Below are 24,798 nucleotides of genomic sequence, written 5' to 3' on the forward strand. Positions count from 1 at the left end.
TAAAAAGGCATGTTCTAAAGCTGCTTTTGGCAATTCACAAAAATATACTTTTTAGATTGCCTAAAATGGAAATGGAAACAAGTGATTTACAGGTAATAAGTCAGAAACTGTCAGTAATCTAAGCTTCAGGAAAACTTTTGGAAAGTTCAGTGATAACTACTTCATGATTCTGAATATATTTCAACCTTACTTTGGACAAGCCAAACTATTAATTTTAAATCTAACCTATTATGGTATTAGCATTCCTTATTAAAAAAAAAAGCAAAATTGGGCGTTATTAACAAATACTTCACAGGTCAGTGCTTACTTTTCCTTATTGTGGCAGGTATATAAATAGCTAGCAAGTCAGACAGAAAAAGAAATCCATAAGGGAATATGGAGATGTAGATATATAGACAAATACATGCATATAGATATAGAAATATATTATTATGTAATTTATATGGATATATATGTGGATATGTATGTATGTACATCCATAATTCCTTACAGATATTTACTTATATTCCTATTGTGCTGATGTGTTATCTCTATGTATGTATGTATGTATGTATTGTGATAGTAATGGCAATTAAAGATTCCCCTGTATTGGCTTGGTTTTCAAACTGATTGTGTTAAAACCCAGAGTTTGTTAATCCCACCTGTGGGGTGGGCTTGTTGATGTGAAAAGAAAGTCCTCAACTGGGAGGAGCTGGTGATGTAGATTTGGAGAGACACTAGAGAGAGGCAGAAGATTTTTTTGGAAGCAGCACCTCGTGGAGAGAGAGAGAGACTAAGAGAATTGCTGGTGGCCGCTTTGAATTGCCCTGGACTTTTGAGACCTGCCCCCTGAGCTGCCAAGGACTGAGGAGACATGGCTGTTTTGCTGGTACTTTGTCTGTCTGTTTTGATGTTGTTTTGCCAGATTTGTCCACTGGTGAAAGACAGTCCTTTTCTTGAAGAAGTCCTGGAACCTGGCTGTTCGCTAAGAAGGTCTGCTACTGTCCTGCAGACAGAGAGTGAATACTGTCCACTGGTGAGGGACAGTACTGTTGTTGCAGGGGTCTGGAGACTGTCCTGCAGACAGAGTGAATACTGTCCACTGGTGAGGGACAGTGCTGTTGTTGCAGGGGTCTGGGAGCCTTTCTGTTGGTTCAGAAGCCCTGTAGAAGGATTTTCTTGTTGTATGTTTACAGAAATCCTGGGAGAGGGCTTTGCTAATGTGTTCAGGGGTTCTAGGACTGTTCTACAGACAGAGGATAAATTCATGAAGGGACTGGCAATGTACCTTGTGGCTTTGCTAAGCCTTGTCTCCCCAGGAACTAAGATTGCTGAGAACTTGCCTCGTGTCAAGATGAAGAAAAGACCTCCATTTGGGTATTAAGTGCTGTGTTTAAACTTGATGTAACTCTGGGGTAGATTCAATTGTCATCCAGGGGTGGGGAACTTTTGACCTTATGTTTGGAAACTAATCTCCATTTGAGAAGAGGGGCTTTGTGGTGGACTTAATTAAGGTATAGCCTAGGGGTGGAGAAGTATTTAGAACAGAGACTTTGTAATTGATTGAATGATTGGAAGGTCCTGGAGTGGGGTAGTACTTGGAGATTATTTAATCACACTTAGTAAATGCTGTATCTTGAATGATGTCATGTTTTGATCTTCTCTGTTCTGGGTTTGTTACTGAATAAAATAGAGAGCACCTATGCTGGTATTTTGAACCTGGGAAGTTGCCTTTGCTTGGTATTACATTACATGTATGTATGTATGTATGTATGTATGTATGTATGTATGTATGTATCTATCTATCTATCTATCTATCTATCTATCTATCTATCTATCTATCATCTATCTATCCATAATCCATTCAGGTATCACTAGACTAACTTGTCTTAATATATTAAATGAAGGCTACATGCCAGTGTAATTTTGTGAGTAAAATCTTTCAGTACTATTAATGCACTGGTCAGATTATCCTTGAACTCACTTTCCTCTTCATAGCTTATTTGACAAAGAGCAAAGAAAACAGTTACATGAATATCAGGAGGAAAAAAAACTGCACTAGTGTGAGACTGAGTAGAATAAACCTTTGAAGGTCAGAGCAAAAGTTTAAATTTTATCTGTGAAATGGTAGGATGAATGGAAAGATGTGAATTTTGGGACAAGTTTGAAATACCATCCATACTCATCTGAGTGATATGACTGCTATCTATGTTAAATCCAGGGTTACCTGCCTTTCTCGTATCAGCGACTTCTTGGAAAAGAATAGAAGTTCAAAACTTCTGAGTTATCAGAATATCTTAAGTACAAGAACACAAATACTCTGGTAAGCTACAGAGGACATTGATATCTTTGAAATGCTGCCCTTCACTAAAGAAAATACAAAAGAGGTAAAGGAAATAAAATAGAAAATATCATGGTCTGAAAAAAATAATAATGATCCAAAAGTAGCATTATCCTTAGTTGTTTTTCTCTCTGTCTCTCTTTCTGTCTCGCTCGCTTACTCTCTCTGTCTCTGTCTCCCTTTTTCTCTGTCTGTCTTTGTCTCTCCCATCTGTTATTTTCTGACTTGTTTAAAATGAAATAATTGGCTTTTCAAGATAGAGATCTCAGCTTTGGCTTTCTTAATATATTCTGTAATTGGCAATGTTGCCTTCATCATAGATCATTCATTCTTAAATAACATAAATGGGAACTATTACCAGAAAACATAACAGTCTCCTTGGCAGTGAACCAGTTTTGAAGAGATACCCAAGTTGTGATTCATTAGGATTGGTGAAGCATTTTGTGAATGGTAAGTAATACATTTGTCATGCCTAAAGGAATTATGTTCCCTTCAAGTATACTTTAGGTGATATCATCTGATCCTTCCAATAAACCAAGTACTTTATCCTCTTTCAAGCCAATTCTGAGCCTGTTTATTAGCAATACCAGTCTAATATTATTAATAACTGCTCCTTCCCTGAAATAATATTAAGAAGTAACATTTAAAACACTAATTATTCTTTATGCATTTCAAAGAAGTTAGAATTATAAGGGATCTTAGATATAATCTAATCACAGTAAACTAAAGTGATTTTTTTCTAGTATTTAATTAGCAGTCTGTCTATATAAAAGTTGAGAAATCAGTTACCTTGGAATTTAAAATTTGGCTTTATGAAATATTTATTTCTACTTAACAAGGATATACATATACATAAATACTAATATATGCACATATGCATATGTATATAAATTCCATAAGATAATTTTAAAATAATATTACATGTATTTAATGAGCCTATATAACAAAATAAAATATGTTTATATGCATGTATGTGTATATACATGTATATATACACACATAACATGCATGTTTCTCAAGTCTACATGGTTGATATGTCTCCACATCTTTCAGTTATATAGCAGTTTGTGACTTTATGTCATTATCAATACTTTCATTAAATTAAAAAAAATAAACTCTTAGGGACAGTGAAAGTGTTGAGCACCAAATAACAACTCAAATAATTTAATTGATTGCATTATAATAAACTGGAAAAGACTTATTGTAGACTGGGTGTTAACCTTGAATCAATTTTCAGTGAATATACTCAGACCATTTACTTTTCAGAGCTAGTATCATGATGGGCAAAAACAAATAAGAATCGTACTTAGGGGAAAATGTTATGACATTTATTTAAAAAAATAAATGTGATTATTTATTCATGCCTCACCCATTAGATTTTGAGGTTGAGGCTCTTTTTTCCTTTTGTTTTTTGGTTTCTCTAGTACTTAGTAGAGTGCCTGAAACACAGTAGGCATTTAATAATATTTATTGAAAATAAATTATTGTAATAAAAATTTTTAATGTATAAAACAAATTATATTTTCTTTGGTTTTAATATTTGCTTCTAAAATTTTAAGCACATTTTAGAATTTATTGTCACAACTAAGAGGCCAAAAGAAGCCATACAAAAATATTAGCCTTATGTGTGTGTGTGTGTGTGTGTGTGTGTGTGAGAGAGAGAGAGAGAAAGAGAGAGAGAGAGAGAGAGAGAGAGAGAGAGAGAGAGAGAGAGAGAGAGAGAGAGATACACACAGAGAGACAGAGGCAGAGAGAGACAGAGACAGAGAGTTATTGAAGGCAACATGATTGTTGAATACAAATAGGTATAAAAGCTTATAGAGAAGTATTACAGATCAGAATGAGCAATATAATCAAAGAAAACAGAAAGAATGGAGAGAAAAAGGAAACAATTTACCTTTTCAAGTTTCTCTTGATTCTTGTATTTAAAAGTCAATTTTTCTAGTCAGCTTTGGTCTTTTCATCAAGACTGCTTGAAAGTCCCCTATTTCATTGAACTTCCATGTTTTCCCTTGAAGAATTATACTCAGTTATGCTGGGTAGGTCATTTTAATCTTAGATCATTTAACCTCCAGAATATCACATTTCAGGCCCTCTGACCCCTTAATGTAGATACTGCTAAATCCTGTACTATCCTAATTAGGTTTCCACATTGCTTGAATTGTTTTTTTTTTTTTTTACTACTTGCAATATTTTCTCCTTGACCTGGGAACTCTGTAATTTGACTACAATATTCCTAGGAGTGTTCCATTTGGGATCTTTTTCAGGAGGTGATCAATGGATTTCTTTCTTTCTTTTTTTTTTTAAGCAATCAGGGTTAAGTAACTTGCTCAAGGTTACATGGCCAGGTGTTTCTAGGGGGGTGCCAAGTGTCTGAGCCCGGGATTCAATCTCCAGGTCAACCTGACACTAGAGCCGGTGCTCTTACTCGCTGTGCTATCTGGCCACCCCGATCAATGGATTTCTAAAATTTCTATTTTAGCCTCTTCTTCTAGAATACCAGGACAATTTTCCTTGATAATTTCTTGAAAGATGATGTCTAGATTCTTTTTTTGATCATGGCCTTGAGATGGTCCAATAATTTTTAAATTATCTGTCTTGGATCTATTTTCCAGGTGAGTGGTTTTTCCAATGTGATATTTTACATTGTCTTCTTCTAAATTTTTTTATTGGTTCTCCTTTATAATTTCTTGATCTCTTATAGAGTCATTAGCTTCATTTTGCTCCTTTATAAATTTTAAGGAATTATTTTCTTCAGTGAGATTTTGCACCTCCTTCATTTGTACAATTCCGTTTTTTTAATTTATTTACTATTGGTTTATAACATTCAGTTCCACAAGTTTTTGAGTTCCAGATTTTCTCCCTCACTTCCCACCCACACTATGGTGTCATGCAATCCCATATAGGTATGATACAGATTCCTTCACATTAAACATTAGTAAAGTTGTAAAGAATTCATTTTTCATTATGAATCCTTTGAAGTTGTCTTATAACCTTGCATTGCTGAGGGGAGCCCATTCTATCAAAGTCCGTAATCACAGATACAATGTGTCTATAATTGTGTACAATGTTCTCCTCATTCAGTTCTCCTCACTTAGCATCACTTTATATGTCTCTCCAGTTTATTGTGAAGTCCATCTGCTCCTCATTTCTTAGAGCACAATAGTATTCCATTACATTTATGTACCACAACATTTTCAGTCACTCCCCAATTGATGGGCATCTCCTTGATTTCTAATTCTTTGCCACCACAAAAAGAGCTGCTAAAAATATTTTTTTTTTGTAAATACTGGTCCTTTTCCCTCTTGTATGATATCTTTGGCAAACAGTTCTAGAAGTTGTATTGCTGGGTCAAATGTTACGGACATTTCTATAGTCCTTTGGGCATAATTGTAAATTGCTTTCCGGAATGGTTGGGTCAGGTCACAACTCCACCAACAATGCATTTGTGTTACAATTTCCCCACATCTTTCCCAGAATTTGTCATTTTTCTGTTGTGTCATGTTTGTAATCTGACTGGTGAGATGTGGTACCTAAGATTTTTTTTAATTTGAATTTCTCTAATAAATAGTGATTAAGAGCATTTACAATTCTCTTTATTAAACCATTCCTCTCCTCATTTACTTTTTGAACCTCTTTTTGCCATTTTGGGTTAGTGGTTTTTTTTTTTAATTTTTTTAAATTTAAATTATTTATTTTTAGTTTTCAAAATTTATTTTCATAAGTTTAAAATTGTACCCCCTCTGTCTCCCTCACCAAGAAGGCCTGTAATCTTATATAGGCTTTGCATATACATTTTTATTATACATAGTTTCACATTAGTCATGGTGTATAGAAGAATTATAATGAATGGGAGAAACCATAAGAAAGAAAAAAATCTAACAAAACGAAAAAGAAAGAAAATAGTCAGCTTTTCTCTGCATTCAGACTCCATAGTTATTTCTCTGAATGTGGATGGCATTTTCCAACATGAGTCCTTTGGAAATGTTTTAGGTACTTGCACATCTGGGAAGGGCTAAATCTTTCAAAATCAGTCATCACAGACTGCGGCTATTATTCTGTACAATGTTCCCCTGGTTCTGTTCACTTCATTCATTAGCTCAAATTCATAATTCAGTTTAAATTAATATTTCCAGGTTTTTGTGAAGTCTGCCTGTTTATCATTTGTTATAGCATGATAGCTTTCCATACATTCATATACCACAACTTTTTCAGTCATTCCCAAATTGATGGGCATTCCCAAAATTTCCAGTTCCTGGTAACCACAAAGGGGGCTGCTAAAATATTTTTTGTACATATGGATCATTTTTGAATTTTTATGATGTTTTTGGATTACAGACCTAGAAAAGGTGTTGTTGGTTCAAAGGATATGCACATTTTTATACCCATTTGGGCATAGCCAAATTGCTGTCCAGAATGGTTGAATCAGCTTATAGCTCCAAAAATTAGTGATCCAATTTTCCCATATCTTCTCCAACATTTATCAATTTCCTTTTTCTTTGTCATTTTAGTCAATCTGATAGATGTGATATGGTACCTCAGAGTTGTTTTGCTTTTAATCTCTCTAATTAATAGTGATTTGTAGTATTTTTTTCATATGACTATAGATAAACTTAATTTCTTCCTCTTAAAATGGCCTATTCATGTCCTTTGACCCCTTATCAGTTGGGCAATAAGTTGTATCCTTGTAAATTTGGCTCAGATCTTTATATATTTTAGAAATGAGACCTTTATCAGAGACACTGGTTTTAAAAATCCTTTCCCATTTTTCTGCTTTCCATTGTTGCATAGGCTTTGTTTTTATCAATTTATTGTTATCAAAATGATCCATTTTGAATTTCATAATGTTCTTTATCTTTTATTTAGTCAAAAATTCTTCCATTCTCCATAAATCTGACAGATAAAGTATTCCTTGCTCCCCTAATTTGTTTAAAGTAGCAGCCTTTATATCTAAATTGTGTCCACTTGGATTTTATTTTGGTTTACATTGTGAGATGTTGGTCTATGCCCAGTTCCTGCCATACTATTTTAAAGTTTTCCCAGAAGGTTTTCTCAAATAGCCAATTCTTATCCCAGAACCTGGAGTTTTGGGCTTATCAAACAGTAAATTGCAAAAATCGTTGACTACTATGCCTTCTTTACCTTTCCTATTCCACTAATCTATCCCTCTATTTCTTACCCAGTACCAAGTGGCTTGGATGATTGTTCCTTTATAATACAATTTAAGATCTGGTATGGCTAGGTCACGTTCCCTAGCATTTCTTTTCATTAATTCCCTTGATATACAGGACCTATCATCCTGCTAGATTATTTTTGATATTATTTTTCTGTCTATAAAAAATAATTTTTGGTAGTTCGATTGGTATGGCAATGAATAAGTAAATTGATTTAGGTTGATTTGTCATTTTTATCATATTATCTTGGCCTGGCATGAGCAACTAATGTTTTTCCAATCATTTATATCTCACTATTTGTGGGAAAAGTGTTTTGAAATTGTATTCATATAAACACTTTTTTTTGGCAGGTGGACTATCAAATATTTTTTAATAACTATAGTAGCTTAAATGCAATTGCTCTTTCTAGCTCTTGCTGTTGCATTTTGTTAGTAATGCATAAAAATGCCGAGCATTTATGGGGGTTTCTTTTATATCCTGCAGACTTGCTGAAGCTGTTTATGATTTCAAGTAGTTTTTTTAATTGATTTTCTAGGATTCTCTAAGTATATTATTATATCATCTGCAAAGAGTGATAACTTAATTTCTTCTTTGCCTATTCTAATTCCTGCATTTTCTTTTCCTTCTCTTATTGCTAACTAATGTTTCATCTTGCATAACAATGGTGATAATGGACATAGTTGTTTCACCCCTGATCTTACTTGAATTACATTTAATGCTTGCTGATGGTTGAAGTTAGATTCTACTTATAATTTAAAGGAAGGTTCTATTTATTCTTATGCTCTCAAGTGTTTTTTAATAGGAATGTGTTTTGTCAAAAGCTTTTTCTACATCTATTGTGTTAATCATATAATTTTTGCTAGTTTTAATGTTGATATCAATCAGGCTGATAGTTTTGCTAATATTGAACAAGTCCTGCAAAAATCCAACCGGATCATAATGTATTATTTACATGAAAAGTTTCTATAATCTTTTTGCTGATATTTTATTTAAATTTTTTGCAAATATATTCATTAGGGAAATTGGTCTATAATTTTCTTTCTCTATTTTGGTTCTTCCCAGTTTACGAATCAGTATCATATTTGTATCATAAAAATAATTTGGTAGGACTTCTTCTTTGCCAACTTTCCAAAATGGTCTATATAGTATTGGAATTAATTGTTCTTTAAATAATTGATAGAACTCTCTTACACATCCACCTGGTCCTGGAGATTTTTTCCTAGGCTTTTTTTGATTGATGGCTTGTTCAATTTCTTTTTTCTGAGATGGGTTAAGTTATTTTTTAATGCCTCTTCTCTTAATCTGGGCAATTTATATTTTTCTAAATATTCATCCTTTTCACTAAGATTGTCAAATTTATGAACATACTGTTGAGCAAAAGTAATTCCTAATTATTGTTTTAATTTCCTCTTCATTTGTGGTGAATTTACTCTTTTCATTTTTCATACAGGTAATTTGGTTTTCTTCTTTCTATTTTAAAATTCAATTACCAATTTTTCCCCATAAAATCAGCTCTTTATTTTATTTATTAGTTCAATAGCTTTCTTAATTGAATTTTTATTAATCTCTCCTTGGGTTTTCAGTATTTCTAATTTTGTATTGAATTATAGATTTTCAATTTGTTCTTTTTTCTAGCTTTTTAAGTTACATGCCCAATTCATTGATATCTTTTTTCTCTATCTTCATGTAAGCATTCAGAGATATAAAACATCCCCCTAAGAACCATTTTCCCTGTGTCCCATAAGTTTTGGTATGTTGTCTCATTTTTGTCTTTCTCTTGAATGAAGTTATTGATTGTTTCTATGGTTTGTTGTTTGACACATTCATTTTTTAGGATTAGAGTATTTACTTTCCAATTAATTTTTAGTCTATCTTTCCTTGGCACTTTATTACATATGCTTTTTACTATATCATGATCTGAAAAGGATGAATTTAATATTTCTGCCTTTCTGCACTGGATTATGAGGTTTTTATGCCTTGGTACATGTTCCATCTTTGTGTATTTGCAATAAACCTCTGAGAAAAAGTATGTTCCTTTTTATGCCCATTCAGTTTTCTCCAGAGGTATACCATGTTTAGCTTTTCTAAAATTCTAGTCTCCTTCATAGCTTCTTTCTTGTTTATATTGAGTTAAGATTTATTTATTCAGAGAAGGGGAGGTTGAGGTCCCCCACTAGTATAATTTTGCTACCTATTTCTTCCTGTAACTAACTCCCCTAACTTCTCTAGGAATGTGATGCTATACCACTTGTTGCATATATGTTTCAGTTAGTCTATTTCTTAAGGTGTTATTTTCCTCAGGAATTTTTTGGGTCTTTTTTAGCAAGCTGTGGGGTCATTTTTTCATTGTTTTCTTCCATCACTCTAATTTCTATTCTCAATTTTCCCTCTAGTTCTTATTCTTGATTTTCAAAATCCTTTTTACAGCTCTTCCATGGCCTGAGACCAATTCATTTTTTTCTTGGTTTTGAATGTGGGAGCTTTGACTTTTTTGTCTTCTTCTGATTGCATGTTTTGATGATCTTTGTCATGAAACTAAAATTTTAAAGTTTGAATTTTTCTTTTTATCAATGCTTTATCAAATGCTTTATTAAGTTCTAGTTTACATCATTCATTTTCACAACATTTTGAGTTACAAATTTCCTTCCCATTTTTCTGATACCCACCATACCAAAATAGTGATCCTACTGGATACCCCCTCCTCCAATCTGATCTCTCCCTTATCTTCCCCCATACTTCTTCTTATTTTCCAGTATGTCACAATGGATCTCTATGCCCCAATGTGTGTATATCTTATTTCTCAGTTACATTTGAAATAATATTAATAATAGTAATATATGTATATATATATATATATATACATACATATAAACATTTGATTTTAAAACTTTGAATTGCAGATTCATTCTCTTCCTCTCTTGTCACCCACCCTTACTGGAAAGATAATCAATTCAATATAGGTTGTACATGTGTAGCTATGCAAAACATTTCCATAGTGGATATATTGTAAATGAATGAGTATTTTCCCCTCCATCCAATCCCACCTCCCACTTGTTCTATTCTATACTTTGATCCTGTCCCTTTTCAAAAGTGGGTGCTTCCAACTTCCTTGGCCCTGCAGTCTGTTCTCCCTGCATCATGCCCCCTCTCATCCCCTTTACCCCTACTCTACTGTAGGGTGAGATACTATATTTAGTGTTCATGTCATTCCCTCCCTAAGCCAAATTCAATGAGAATAATTTTGACCCACTCCCTTTGCCTTCCTGTTCTTCCTCTCCATTATAACCTTTTTCCCTTGCCTCTTCTATAGGAGATAGTTTACTCCATTTTGTCTCTCCCTATCTCCTCTCATTATATTCCTCTCTCACCTCTTAATTTCACCTTTTAAACATCATACCTTCCTACTAAATTGTTCTTGTGCTCTCTCTCTACGTAAACCTGTACACACACTTACATATGTATTCATACACCCATATACCCTCCTATATGGAAATACACACACACACACACACACACACACACACACACATATATATATATATATATATATACATATATATGTATGTGTGAGTGTATGTGTATTCCTTTCAACTATTCTCATACTGAGAAAAGTTTCATAAGTTACAATTATCATTTTTCCATGTAGGATTGTAAATAGTTCAACTTTCATAATTCCTTATGGTCCATTGTCCCTGTTTACCTTATCATGCTTCTCTTACTTCTTGCATCTGAATGTCAAATTTTCCATTCAACTCTGTTTTTTTCATCAAGAATGCTTAAAAGTCTATTCCATTGAATGACCATATTTTCCCTGAAAAATGATAATCAGGGGAAGCTGATATCCTGGTGCACAGAGAAAGATGAGCCTGGAAACTGACAGCACAGCACACAGAGAGAGGCAAGCTGGGAAGCCAACAGTGCAGTGTGCAGAGAGAAGCAAGCCAGAAAGGTGGGGCCTGCAGAGGCAGACTAGGACAAGGCCTGATCAACAAGGGGGGCAAGTCATCCCACCAACCACAAGGGCCACTACCAGGCCTATCACCAAAGGGCTAGGACTGGAAAGAGCAAGGTAAGAATCAAATAGAGGGCAATTTTCTGGGACAGGAAATACTCCTGGGTCTACAACTCCATAGAACGGAAATTTAAAAAGCCCCTATCAGGACCCCCAAGGACCAGGATAGCAGAATCTGGCTGCTCCAACCCCCTCCCCCCACCCTGACCCTGAAAACATAGTAATGATTGCCCTAGCACAAAAACCTAAACAGTAGAGGCTGGGGAACCCTAGAGGAAGGGTGTGGCCAGGGCCCTGCATCAAAATGGGTAGAAAGCAGACTGCAAAGACTCTTGAGTCCTACTATCCTCAGAGGGAAGAATCAAACTCAGAGTGAGACCATGTCAACTCCATACCCACAGCTGAAACATCAACAGGGAATGGGTACTAGCATAGAAAGTTCTCCTAGATGAGCTCAAAAGCAACTTTGAAAACCAAATGAGAGAGATAGGAGACAAAATTAATCATTCTTTTAAAATCAAAATTGCAAAATTAGAAAAAAAAACATTATAATAAAGAAAACAGCTCCTTAAAAAGAAAACTGTGTGATATGGAAAAGGAGCTGCAAAAATTTACCAAGGAAAATGATTCGCTAAAAATTAAAATCAAAGAAATTGAAGCAAATAACTCTATGAGGAACCAAGAATTAGTCAAACAAAGCAACAAGAATGAAAAATTAGAAAAAGAGGTAAAATATCTCAATGGAAAAATAACTGAACTGGAAAACAGATCCAGGAGAGATAATCTGAGAATCATAGGCATACCAGAAAATCATGATGACAAAATGAGCCTGGACAACATTCTCCAAGAGCTCATTAAGGAAAACTGCCCTAAGAAAATAGAATTTGAGGATAAAAAATAAATCGAGAGAATCCAACGGACACCTGCTGAAATAGATCCCAAACTGAAAAGACCTCAAAATGTTGTGGTCAAGCTCAAGAACTACCAGATGAAAGAGAAAATACTTCAAGTGGACAGAAAGAAACAATTAAAATATTGAGGAACCACAGTGAGGATTGTACAGGATTTGGCAGCCTCTACACTGAAAGATCGAAGGCACTGGAATTCAATTTTTCAAAAGGCAAAAGAGCTCAGTTTACAACTAAGGATCATCTGCCCAAAAGGACTGAGCATATTCTTACTGGCAAAGAGATGGTCATTCAAGAATATAACAGATTTCCAGACCTTCCTGATGTAAAAGCCAGATCTCAATGGAAAATTCAACCTCCAGTTACGAGATGCAAGAGTGACATAGAAAAGTAAACAAGGAAAACACACACACACAAACACACACACACACAGACACCCTGTTATTTAATAAGAGCAAACTATTTATAGACAAATAGAGGGTATGAGTATAAATTACACAAAATGACTATTAAAAAATCTTATTAAGGGCTACAAAGGGACTGCAATGGAAGAAGAAGAATGAAGTGGAAAAGGGTAAATTATGCCACAAAAAGAGGCGTAAAAAATATAGCAGAGGAAAAGAAGGGAGGGAGGTGATGATTATATGGGCTTTTCCCTCTTTGGTTCTGGTGCAAGTAGGGAATAACACAACCAGTTAAGCATAGGACTCTATGGAGAAGAGACGCATAATGTATCATAATAGAGAGAAAGAGGGGAGGGAGAGGAGTTTTGCATGAGATTTGTTCCTGTCATACTTGGTGTGAAGAAGAAATAACATACTTCATTAAGTATAAAAATATCCTACAGGCAGTAAGAGGGGAAAAGGGCTACAAAGTGGAGGGGGGTGGTTAGAAGGGAGGGAAGAAGTAAGGGAGAAGGGGAGGAAAAGGGAGGAGGCTAATAAGGGAATATTGAAGGAGGGGGCACTCAAAATGAAAACTATTAAGGAGGGGAAGGGAAAAGGGGAGAAAAAATATAAGCATTAACAGGGGAATGAATAGGATGGAGGGAAAGAAGATAATAATCATAACTGTGATTGTGAATGGAATTAACTCTCATAAAATGAAGGCAGATAGCAGAATGGATTAAAAAAACATAATTCTACAATTTGTTGTTTACAAGAAACACATATGAAACAGAGGGATACACACAGGGTAAAAGTAAAAGGCTGGAATAAAATATATCATGCCTCAGCTAAAGTAAAAAAAAAAAAATCAGGGTTAGCAATCCTTATCTCAGATAAATCAAAAGCAAAAATTGATCTAATTAAAAGAGATAAGGAAGATAACTATATACTCCTAAAAAAGCACCATCAAGAATGAAGCAATAGGGGCAGCCAGGTAGCACAGCAAGTAAGAGCACTGGTTCCAGTGTCAGGATGACCTGGAGATTGAATCCCAGCCTCAGACACTTAGCACCCACCCAGAAACACCTAGCCGTGTAACCTTGAGCAAGTTACTTAACCCCAATTGCTTAGGGGCAGCCAGGTGGCTCAGCGAGTAAAAGGACCGGCTCCAGTGTCGGGATGACCAGGAAATCGAATCGTGGGCTCAGACACTCAGCACCACACCGAGAAATAACTGGCCCTGTAACCTTGAGCATTTACTTAACCCTGATTGTTTAAAAAAAAAAAAAGAATGAAGCAATATCATTACTTAACATATATCCACCAAGTGGTATAGCATCCTAATTCCTAGAGAACAAGGTAAGGGAATTAGAGGAAGAAATGGATAGCAAAACTATACTAGAGGGGGACCTTAATTTCCACCCCTATGAACTTGATAAATACAATATCAAAATAAACAATAAGGAAGTTTAGGAGATGGAGACAATTTTAGAGAGGGTATGTATGATAGATCTCTGAAGAAAACTGAATGGGGATAAAAAGGAATATGCCTTTTTCTTAGTAGAACATGGCACATACACAAAAATTGACCATATACTAAGACATAAAAACCTCACAATTCAGTGCAGAAAGGCAGAAATATTAAATGCGTCATTCTCAGATCATGATGCAATAAAAATCATATGCAATAAATGACCATGGAAGGACAGACTAAAAACTAATTGAAAACTAAACAGAATGAGTGGGTCAAACAAGAAAGCATAGAAACAAACAGTAACTTCATTCAAGAGAACGACAATAATGAGATGACATACCAAAATTTGTGGAATACAGCAAAAGCAGTTCTTAGGGGAAGTTTTATGTCCCAGAGTGCATAGATGAATAAATTAGAGAAAATGGAGGTCAATGAATTGGGCATGCAAATGAAAAAGCTAGAAAAAAAAAATGAAAATCCCCAATTAAATACTAAATTAGAAATACTGAAAACCAAAGGGGAGATTAATAAAATTGAAATTAAGAAAACTATTGAATTAACAAATAAAACTAAGAGCTGATTTTATGGAAAAAAAAACATAAAATTGATAGTCCCTTAGTCAATATGATAAAAAAGAAAGAAGAAAACCAAATTATGAGTATCAAAAATGAAAAGGGTGAATCTACCTCCAATGAAGAGGAAATTAAAACAATAATTAGAAAATATTTTGCCAAGTTGTATGCACATAAATTTGACAATCTTAATGAAGTGGATGAATATTTACAAAATATAAATTGCCCAGATTAACTGAAGAGGAAGCAAATTACTTAAATAATACTATTGCACAAAAAGAAATCAAACACGTCATCAGTGAACTACCTAGGAAAAAATCTCCAGGACCAGATGGATTTACTAGTGAATTCATAAAGAACAATTGATTCCAATACTCTACAATCTAAGTGGGAAAATTAGTGAAGGAGTCCTACCAAATTCTTTTTATGACACAAATATGTTCCTGATACCTAAATCAGGAAGAGATAAAACAGAGAAAGAAAATTATAGACTGATTTCCCTCATGAATATTGTTGCTAAAATTTTAAATAAAATATTAGCAAAAAGATTACAGCAACTTGTCACAAGAATAATACACTTTGATCAGGTAGGATTTACTTATAATTGATCATATCGAAAATAAAACAAGTAAAGGCCACAAGTTTATTTCAATAGATGCAGAAAAGGGTTAAAAGTCTTTTTAAAAAATACAACATCCATTCCTATTAAAAGCACTAGAAAGTGTAGGAATAAATGAAGTCTTCCTTAAAATAATAGGTAGCATATATTTTAATCCATCAGCAAGTATTATATGCAATGGGGAGAATCTAGAATCATTTCCAATAAGATCAGGGGTGAATCAAGGATGTGCACTATCAGCTCTCTTATTCAATCTGGTACTAGAAATGTTAGCAGTAGCCATTAGAAAAGAAAAAGAAATCAAAGGATTCAAATTAGGCAAAAAAAAAGAGATTAAGCTATCAGTCTTTGCAGATTGTATGATTATATATTTAGAGAATCTTAGATAATGTAGTAAAAAAAACTACTTGAGACAATAAATAAATGTGGCAAAGTTGCAGGATATAAAATAAACCCACATAAATCCTTGGCATTCCTGTATATTTGTAATGAAATTCAACAGCAACAGATAGAAATAGAAATCCCATTTAAAGTTACTATAGACATTATAAAATATTTGGGCATCTACCTGCCAAAACAAACCTAAAACCTATATGAACACAACTACAAAACACTTTTCTTTTCACACAAATAAAGTCAGATCTAACTAATTGGAAAGACATTAATTGCTTGTGGCTGGGTTGAGCTAATTTAATAAAAATGACAATTTCACCTCAATTAAATGATAGACAGTGCCATACTAATCAGTTTACCAAAAAAAACTACCTTATAAGAGTAGAAAAAAAAAACAGTAACAAAATTCATTTGGAAGAACAAAAGGTCCAGAATATCAAGGGAATAAATGAAAAGAAATGCTAGGGATGGTGGACTACTTATACCAGATTTTAATCTGTATTATAAAGCAGCAGTCCCCAAAACTACTTGGTACTGGCTGAGGAATAGAGTAGTGGATCAGGGGAATAGATTGGGTACACAAGACTCAGCAGTCAAAGACTATAGTAATCTACTGTTTGATAAACCCAAAGACCCCATTTTTTGGGATAAGAACTCATTATTTGACAAAAACTGGTGGGAAACCTCGAATATAGTATGGCAGAAACTGGGTTTAGACTATTATCTAACACTATATACCAAAATGAATTCTAAATGGGTGGATGATCTAGGTATAAAGGCTGATACAGTAAGCAATCTTGGAAAGCAAGGAATAGTTTACCCATCAGATGTGGGGAGAGGGAAAGACTTTATGACAAAACAATAATTAGAGGGCAATATAGAATTCAAAATACATAATTTTGATTACATTAAAATGAAAAGTTTCTGTACAAACAAAGCCAGTGTAACCAGGATTCGGAGGGAAGTGGAAAATTGGGAAATAATTTTTGCAACCTATGTCACTGCTAAAGTACTCATTTCTAAAATATACAGAGAATTGAGTCAAATCTATAAGAATACAAGTCATTCCCCAATTAATAAATGGTCAAAGGATATGAACAGGTGCTTTTCATAGAAAGAAATTTAAGATATTTATAACCATATGAAAAAAATGTTCTAAATCACTATTGATCAGAGAAATCCAAATCAAAACAACTCTGAGAAATCACATCTCACCAGTCAGATTAGCTAAGATGATAAAACAGGAAAATGACAAATGCTGGAGAGGATGTGGGAAAATTGGAATACTCATGCATTGCTGGTGGAGTTGTGAACTGATCCAACCACACTTGAGAGCAATCTGGAATTATGCTCAAAAGGCTATAAATAATTTCATACCCTTTGACCCAGCAATACAACTTCTAGGGTTGTATCCCAAAGAGATCATAGAAGTGGGGAAAAGACCCATATGTACAAAAATATTTATAGCAGTTCTTTTTTGTGGTAGCAAAGAATTGGAAATTAAGGGGGTGCCCATCAATTGGGAAATGCCTTAACTAGTTGTGGTATATATATGTTATGGAATACTATTGTGCTATAAGAAATGAGGAGCAGATGGACTTTATATTTACTTGGAAAGGCTTTTAAGAAGAGATGCTGAGTGAGAAGAGTAGAGCCAGGAGGAATTTGAACACAATTACAGACACAATGTATTTGTGGTGACCAACTTTGAGAAACTGGACTCTTCTCAGCAATCTAGACTCATAAATCAACCCCAAAAGACTCATGATGGAGAGAGATGTTTACATTCAGTGAAAGAACTAAGTTTGGACCGAGATTGAAGCAAACTACTTGCCCTTTTTCTTTTTCTTGTCTGGTTTCATTTCCTCTTTCCCATTCTTCATTCCATCTGATACAATCCTTCTTTATAACCTGACTAATGCCTAATGTGAAAACATTTGCAGAAAATGTACTTGATTGTATGCTGCCATGAGGGGAATTGGGATAATGAATCTTGTAATATAAAAGTAAACAAATTAATAAAGAGCAAAAAAAAGAAAGAAACATGATACTTATTTTTGTGGGGGTGGTGATTCTTGGTTTTAATCTCAGCTCCTTCGACCTACAGAATATCATAATCCAAGCCCTTCACTTTCTTAATGTAGAAGCTCTCAGATCCTGTGTTATCCTGATTGTGTTTCCACAATATTCAAATTTTTTCTTCATGGCTGCTTTTAATATTTTCTCCTTGATCTGATTATTCCTGAACCTGGCTATAATACTACTAGAAGTTTTCTTTTTAGGATCTTTTTCAGGAGGAGATGGGTAGATTCTTTCAACCTCTATTTTGCCCTCTGGTTCTAAAACATCAGGGCAATTTTCCTTAAGAATTACTTGAAGGATGATTTCTAGTTTCTTTTTTTAATCATGGCTTTCAGGTAGTCAAATAATTTTTAAATTATCTCTCCTTGATCTATTTTCCATGTCAGTAGTTTTCTCATTGAGATATTTCACATTGCCTTTTATTTTTTCATTTGTTTGGATCTGATTAATAGTATTTTGATTTCTCATAAACTCACTAGCTAACATTTGCTCCAATCTAATCCTGAAGGAATGATTCTCTTCAGTGAGTTCTGAGATTCTTTTTCCACCTGGCAAATTTGGCTTTTTAAGGCATTTTTCTCTTCGTTGGCTTTTTGAACCTCTTTTGCCATTTAAGTTAGTTTATTTTTGAGGTGTTATTTTCTTCAATCAGGTTTTTTACTCTGACTAATTTTCTAATTTTTTTGCATCATTCTCATTTCTCTTCCCAATTTTTCCTCCACTTTTCTTATTTGGTTTTCAAAATCCTTATTAAGGTCCTCTATGGCCTGTAACCAGCTCATATTTTTCTTGGAAGCTTTTGATTCAGGACTTCTGTCTTCTTTGTCTTCCTCTTGTTCCATGCTTTGATCCTTTTTGTCCCCTAAATAGGAGTTTAAAGTTGGGTGCTCTGCTTGCTTTGCTTGCTCATGTTGCCACTCAATTACATGACTTTTGAGCTTTTTGCCACAGTAACACTCTTGTACCAGAGAGGGGATAATTCTTTTAAATAGCTGGAATTTTTGCAGCTGCTGGCAGTGTTGTTGGGTTGCACTCTCTGAGCCTCCACACACTGTGGCAAGCTGGACATACACTCCAGGATCTCCTCGCTAGACAGTGATCCAAATCTAAGCAGGTTAAAGCAAGAACAATTATCTCTCAGGCTGGTTGCTTGGTCCCCCTACAATCTGCAAGCCAGGATCTGAAGCTGCCACATTGTGGTGGCTGCACTGCCAAGTTACCACAGCCACTCCTCCCTCCAGGAGTTAATGGCCAGACCACACTCATGAACTACTGGATCCCAAAGTCCATACTGCATTGATCTCTCACTTTCTCTTAGCAATTATGTGTTTATAATTTTGGAAACCACCACAGCTGCTATTGATCTGAAGTCCCTCCAACTGACAGCTGGTTGTGGCCACCCTGAGGCTAGAACCTCAGGCTCACACAGAGCTGGGCTTGGTTCCCAGAGTGCTTTGCTGGCCCCTTCCTGGTGGCCTGCTGGACTGTGTTCAGCAGGAGGTTAGCTTCTCTTTGTAATTTTGTGGGTTTTGTACATCCAGTGTTTGTCTAGACTAATTTTTCACATGAATTGGAGGAGGTGGAAGCTGGAGCCACACAGAAGTCCTGTTTCTACTCCACCATCTTGACTCTGACCCCCAAGTTACCCCAAGTTATAGTTTTTCTCATTTTCACAGCCAATTACTTGACGTTTTAGCTCTTTGTTTAGGTAGGGCTCTGCTTCCACAGTGGAGAATGTGCTGTCCCAAACTTCAGGGGTTTTGTATAGTTATTTTCAGAAACATTTATAGGGATCTGTAAATTTTTAGTTTTTCCAAGGTTATATGATCAAAGGAGAGGTGTTTATGCTTCTGCTGGTTTGTGTTCTGGTCTGTGAGGGACCACACTCTTTTCTACCTGTATCTGTGTGGAAACTTCCTTCACCACCACTGCCACAAGCTCCACCATACCATCACTCCTTGGGATACTAGGCCTACCTCCCAGGACTGCGACCATGATCCAAGCAAGCACAAAGCAAGAGAATCCTGTCTCAGCACCAGCAAAGAGAGATCTGCAATCCCCCTCTGATCAGCTGCCCATCACCCTATGTCTGTGGGCCAAGACCTCCTTAAGCAACTGTTGCCACTGTTGACATAGCCCCTTCCCTGGGACTAGGGCTGGGGCAAGACCATGCTTGTCTCTCAGCCAGGTCCCATAGACCTTTCCTACTGACCTTCTATTTTGTCTTTGACATTTGTGGGTTGAGAAGTCTGTAAATCATCACAGCTGCCACTGATTCAATCCACAGAGGCTTACTCTGGTTATTACTGGAACCTACTTACTGCTGGTGTGGGTCCCTAGACTGTGCTTTCCTACCCCAGTGTAACAGACCTTTCCTGTCAACCTTCTAGGTTTTCTTGGTCTAGAAATTAGTTTCACTGTATGATTTTGCATATTCTGTTGCTCTAGAATTTATTTAGTTATTTATTACAGGTATTTGGAGGAGCCTGGGGTAGAACTCCAGCAAGTACCTTCCTTCACTCCACCATGTTGGCTCTACCCCTAATATGCTTTAATCTAACACAGGGAATTTTGACTCAATTTTGTTTTGGCTCATTAAGAAGAATCTTTTCATCAAATGTTTGTTCGTTGGTACTTTTTAGTAAAATGATCAGTTAACTTGATGATTTTTTTCCTTTTTTGTGTCTTTGCTCTATAAGTTCTTCTATAGTGAATATGTTTCAGTCTCATTTAGCCAGAGCAAGACCAGCTATATCTTCATCAGGGCTCTAGGGGTACCCTGAAGTTTGGGATATCCCTACTCTATTTCTATCAGCTCATATGCCCATCAGTTGGGGATGATATGAATGACCCAGTTCCATTTAACCTCAATATAACTTATATTTTAAAAATGGAAATTTACTTAGAAGATATACAATAATGGAAGTACAAACACCTCCCATACCCCATTATGCCCCTTCCTTCCTTCCTTCCTTCCTTCCTTCCTTCCTTCCTTCCTTCCTTCCTTCCTTCCTTCCTTCCTTCCTTCCTTCCTTCCTTCCTTCCTTCTTTCCTTTTCTTTCTTTCTTCATTTTTCATTTAAAAAAAATGAAGTACAAATTCTCCTCCTTCTGCTTTCCCCACACCTATTAATAAAGCAATCAATGTGATATCAATTACAAATGAGAAGTCATGAAAATCATATTTCCATATTAGCCATGTTTAAAAAAAAACAAGAAAGTATTAAAAAAATTTGCTTTAATGTATACTCAGAGTTCATCAATTCTCTCTCTTGAGGTGGATGATACTTTTCTTCAAGAGTTATTTGGAATTCTTAGGTCACTGCCTTGATCAGTGTAAAGTTTTTTTGTTTCGTGTTTTAACAGTTTATCATTATTACAATATTGCCATAACTTAAAAATGTTTGGTTTCTGCTCACTTTTCATTACATAAATTCATATATATGACTTCCCAGGTTTTTTTTTTTAAAAACATACTGCTTTTAATTTCTTATAGCACAATAGTATTTCATCACAATCAAGTACCACAACTAACTTATCAATTCTTCAATTGATAGTCATCCACTAAAATTCAGGGATTTTTTGCTACCACAAAAAGATTTATTGTAATATTTTTGTACATAAAGATTTTTTTTTCTTGTATTGGTCTCTTTAAGATATAGACCTAGTAATGATAATGCTGGTCAAAGAGTATGAACAATGTTATAATCCTCTGAGTATAGTTCCAAATTGTTATACAGAATATTTGGACCACTTTACAACTTGACCAAAAATACATTAATATGCCTATTTTTCCATGCTGCCTCTGGCATTCATTATTTTCCTTTTCTGTCATAACAGTTCATCCGATAGTTAATATGCAGCTCCTCATAGTTATTTTAATTTCTCTACTCAATAGTGATTTAGAGTTGTTGTTGTTGTTGTTTTTATGTGACTATAGATAGCTTTTATTTCATGCTCTGAAAATTTCCTGGTCATATCCTTTGATAATGTATGAATTGGAGAACTGATATTTATTTTACTAATTTTGCTCAGCTTTATATATGTTTTTTTTTAAATGAGATCTCCAGGAGACTTATAAAAATTTCCCCATAATCTGCTAATTTCTTTCTACTTTTGGCTACATTGGTATAGTTTGGGCAAAACACTTTCTTCAAATTGTTTAATTAACTTATTTTTCCTTAATTTCTTGAAGCCAAAATTATTCATTTTACTTCTCATGATTCCCATATTTTATTTAGTCCTAAACTCTTCCATTATCCATACATCTGATAGGTAATTTTTTTTTTCCTGGCTCCTCTGAATTATTTATTATAGCACACATTATATTTATTTTGTGGGGTTTTTTTTACATTATCTTGATATATGGTCTGCCATATAGTTTCTGTCAAATTGCTTTCCAGTTTTCCAAGCATTTTTTTTCTAAAGGTGAGTTGTTCTCCCAAAGCTTGAATCTTTGGGTTTATCAAACACTAGATTAATTTGAACATTTACTTCTGGGTATTCTGTGCCTATTCTATTCCATTAATCTACCACTATATTTCTTAACTAGTACCAGGTTGTTTCAATGATAACCACATTATAATATAGTTTGAAATCTGATTTTGCTAGATCATTTTGCTTCACATTTTTTTCATGGATTCCCTTGAAATTCTTGAACTGTTTTACTTCCAGATAGACTTTCCTATTATTTTTCTAGATCTATAAAATAATTTATTGATTGGTTGATTGGTATGGGACTGAACTAAATAAGTTTAGGTAGAATTTGCATTTTCATTATAATGACAGCCTACTCAAAAGGAGTTAATATTTCTCCAATAATTTAAGTATGGTTTTATTTGTGTGAAAATTATTTTGTAATTGTTTTCATATGGTTCCTGGGTTTATCTTGACAAGTAGATTTGCAAGTATTTTATATTGTCTGCAGTTATTTTAAATACAATTTCTCTTTCTATTTCATCCTGTTGGTTTTTCTTGGCTGTAAATAGAAATACTGATATTTGGGGGGGATCCAAGATGGCAGAGTAGAAGCAGAGCCTCCAAACTGCTCCTGCTTCCACCTTCCCCACTCCATGTAAAAAGGAGACTCTAAACAAACTTTGGAGCTGCAGAACCCACGAAATGACACAGAGAAGCTAACCTCCCACTGAGCACAGCCTGGCAGGCCGGCAGGAATGGGCTAGCATAGTGCTCTGAGAGCCAAGCACAGCCCCACACCATGGCTTTGCCCTCAGGGTGGACCTGACCAGCCGCCAGACCCCAGATCAGCAGGAGCTGTAGTCTTTTCCATAATTATCAACACATAGATGTGAAGGGCAAAGTGAGAGGTCAGTGCAGTCTAGACTTTGGGACTGGTAAGTGGGAGTGTGTGGCTTTTGCTCCCAGGGCGAGAAGCCTCTGAGGCATAGCACAGCCAGCCAGTGCCACTTGGTGACTTCAGCTCCTGGCCTGCAGAGTGTAGGTGGGCCAAGCACCAGTCTGAGGGGTAATCACTCTTGCTTTCAGTTGCTTGGATCTGGATTGCAGTCTGCAGTGGAGGTCCTGGGGTGTATATCCAGCTTGCCACAGTGTGTGGACGCTTCAGAGAGGGCACCCAAATAATATGTCTGGCAACTGAGAACAACCCAGCCTTTGGGACAAAAGGTCCCCTGTCTGGTTGCAGAGTCCTTTTGTGCCAAAAAGCCCAGGGGTCAAGTGACTGAGGGGGGACATGACCAAGCAAAGGAAAAAAAGCCGACAGAAGATTCCAACATTAGACTCCTATTTTGGGGACAAAAAGGAGCAAGGCATGGAACAGGAGGAAGATAGTGAAGTCACAACTCCTGCACGAAAATATTCCAAGGAAAATATGAGCTGGTTACAGGCCATAGAGGACCTTAAGAGGCAGATAAGACAGGTAGAGGAAAAATTGGGAAGAGAAATGAGAACAATGCAGGAAAATTATGAAATGAGTGTCAACAGCCTGACTGAGGAAAATAACACTTTAAAAAACAGACTGATTCAAATGGCAAAAGAGGCTCAAAAAGGCAATGAGGAGAAGAATGCCTTAAAAAAGCCAAATTTGCCAGATGGAAAAAGAATCTCAAAAGCTCAATGAGGAGAATCTTTGCTTCAGGATTAGACTGCAGCAAATGGAAGCAAATGACTTCATGAGAAATCAAGATGCTTTTAAACAGATCCAAAAAATGAAAGAATAGAAGGCAATGTGAAACATCTCTTGGGAAAAACCACTGACCTGGAAAATAGATCCAGGACAGATAATTTAAAAATTATTGGACTACCTGAAAGCCATGACCACAGAAAGAACCTAGAAATCATCCTCCAGGAATTTCTCAAAGAAAACTGCCTTGACGTTTTAGAACAAGAGGGCAAAATAGAGGTTGAAGGAATCCAACGATCATCTCCTGAAAAAGATTCCAAAAAGAAAACTCCTAGGAATATTACAGCAAGGCTCCAGAATTCCCAGATTAAGGAGACATTATTACAATCAGCCAGGAAGAAACAATTTGAATATTGTGGAAACACAATTAAGATAACCCAGGATCTAGCAACTTCTACCCTGAGGGATTGAAGGGCTTGGAATATGATATTCTGTTAGTCAAAAGAGCTGGCATTAAACCAAGAGTCAGCTACCCAGCAAAACTTAGTATGTTTCAGGGGAAAATATGGTCATTCAGTGGAATAGAGGAATTTCAAGCATTCTTGCTGAAAAAAAAAAAACAGAGTTGAACAGAAAATTTGACATTCAGATACAAGAAGCAAGAGAAGCATGAGAAGGTAAACTGGGAAAAGAAATCATAAGGAACTTATCAAAGTTGAACTATTAACATTCCTACATGGAAAAACAATAATTTAACTT

This window comes from Petaurus breviceps, unplaced genomic scaffold, assembly GCF_028583685.1.
Source record: "Petaurus breviceps papuanus isolate PSGF00001 unplaced genomic scaffold, PetGlider_PUasm1.0 90603, whole genome shotgun sequence".
Lineage (NCBI taxonomy): Eukaryota > Metazoa > Chordata > Mammalia > Diprotodontia > Petauridae > Petaurus > Petaurus breviceps.